General features: G+C 36.6%; 1 protein-coding gene across 1 annotated transcript in view; it reads right to left on the bottom strand.

Moving 5' to 3' along the window:
• BST1 (bone marrow stromal cell antigen 1) overlaps positions 1-2,085 on the bottom strand; it is a 17,387-nt gene that overhangs the window by 13,398 nt on the left and 1,904 nt on the right. The window lies entirely within an intron of this gene.

Below are 2,085 nucleotides of genomic sequence, written 5' to 3'. Positions count from 1 at the left end.
AGCGTATAGATCTTGTCTTTTCCTGACTCCTAACAGCAGCAGATTTGGAAGAAGTTGCAATGAAAACACTGGGATTTACAGTATATGGTGGAATAAGAAATACAAAGTAATTCAACAAACATCTTAGAAGGTACAGCATACAAAGCGAGCTTGCTAACCAGCATCGTAAAATACTAAAGAAAAAAGCTTTCTTTGAAATTTTCCAGATTCAAAAAGCCATTTCCATTGAAGCACAGCTATATGTGCAAAGCTACAGGAATGTAAAATTGCTCTTAGAGTGTCAGATTCAAGCACAGGAGGAGTTAGTAAAAAGTTTTGATGGTAGAAAAATGGTTTTGACAAAGAGATGCCTTCTGTGTATACAGGCGCTAGGATTATGCAGCTTTGCTGGAATGAGTACAGAGACTGTATGGGACACATACTGTCACTGTGCAGTAGCTAGTAAAAATGCTGTTAGGATTAAACATTTAAACAGCTCATGAAGAGAGGCCTGAAATAAGATGCTAGGCTGTGCACTTTGACAGTTCCCTTCTGCTAACTCTGCCTTGGGACAATAATCTCCTGTGGAAGGCAGGCCAGGCCAGGCCATCTAGGGGTGGAATCTCTCTGGATTTGCAGGATATCATGTCACAGCTCTGAGCCTGCCTGGAGTGATTAAAAAGGGAATTGCTACTTTCACCAGTTTCCCACAGTACCTTCCCCATGTAACGCTGTGACGATATCTATATCAGGAACATTGTGTGGAACAGAATAATATATTTTATGTGCATACAGCTTTCCTATCATTAACAGCTGTAATTGTAAAGCTGTAGTTTGAACAATAGTAGTCCCAGTAATTAAACCAAGCTTTGCCATTGGAGTGTTTTGCTCATTTAATGTCATCCATAGACAGCGGGGTTTCTGCTGGCACTTATTCTCTTGAGATTCTTTAAGGAGCTGCTTTACAATACTGAATGTCCCAGATACTTCAGAGTTAAAGGACTCATTGTGATGAGCTATGAGCTACCATGCAGGAAACAGACCACAGATTCTCTTACAGTAATCTCTGGTCATGCTTCCAATAACTATATATAAAACCCCAATATACTGTAAGCAAGTATGGGATCTTGATCTGAAAATCTTTACTGATGCAGTACGATCCTTGAGCAGTAGTTTCAATATTTAAATAGCCTTGATAGAAGGATTTGCACCCTACTTCTGATTTTAAGATGTTAAACTTCAGCTTCTGACAACTGTATGTACTTATGTCTCATTCTGCTGAAGAGCTGTCTGCCTACCATAAGCACTCACTTATTCATGCGAATACTTGTAAATTATGATCAACTGAACTCTCAACATCCGTCTTGACAGTTAAATCCAGAAGTAATTTTCTGGTTAATTCATATATTTTTTTTCTTCCTGTCTTCTCGTCCAGGTTTGAACAGCTTGTAAATCAAAAGGAGTATTCTGCTCCACTACTCCAGATTTCTTAGCTAGCAAAAATACTTTTTGAAAATGCGGGGTGGATAAGCAGTCCAGGACAATTTCTTCCAACCTTAATAGACACTAATAAGTCATATTAGATTTATTTCAGTTAGTTAAAAAAAATGTTTCCAAAACTTCCATTGCATACTACGAATAAAGAAATATAGGGGAAATGCAGTACAGGAACATTTGTGTTATATATCATACTCATATTAGAAAATTTCTAATATAATTTTCATTCAAATGCCTCACTTCTACATTTTGTAAAATAGCTCTTTTAACAGCCATTATGCATGGTCTTTTTTAACATAAGGGAAAGCTTTTCTTATGTTACTATAAACATGTTACTTTATGTTTTAACTCTGTTGCAGTGTAAAGACATACTTTGCTAGCTTCTTTCTGCTAGCGATTTAAAAAAATAATAATTATTTGATCTGAACATCAATTCAGAAGCAAAACCTATGCAGGTGGCTATGCCTCTGTAAAAGCCATCTGGGGGTCAATTAAGAAACAGACAACGAACAAAAAGTTATAAATAATTGGAATATCTGTTTTGCACCTGTGCAATACGAAACTCCTATTTTGTTTAGATTACACTATTTGTTTATAGACCTCAGGGAA

The sequence above is a fragment of the Buceros rhinoceros genome, unplaced genomic scaffold (assembly GCF_000710305.1).
Source record: "Buceros rhinoceros silvestris isolate BGI_N320 unplaced genomic scaffold, ASM71030v1 scaffold15060, whole genome shotgun sequence".
NCBI lineage: Eukaryota > Metazoa > Chordata > Aves > Bucerotiformes > Bucerotidae > Buceros > Buceros rhinoceros.
Note: the sequence above shows the minus strand (reverse complement) of the source record. Positions and strands in the feature narration are given on the sequence as shown.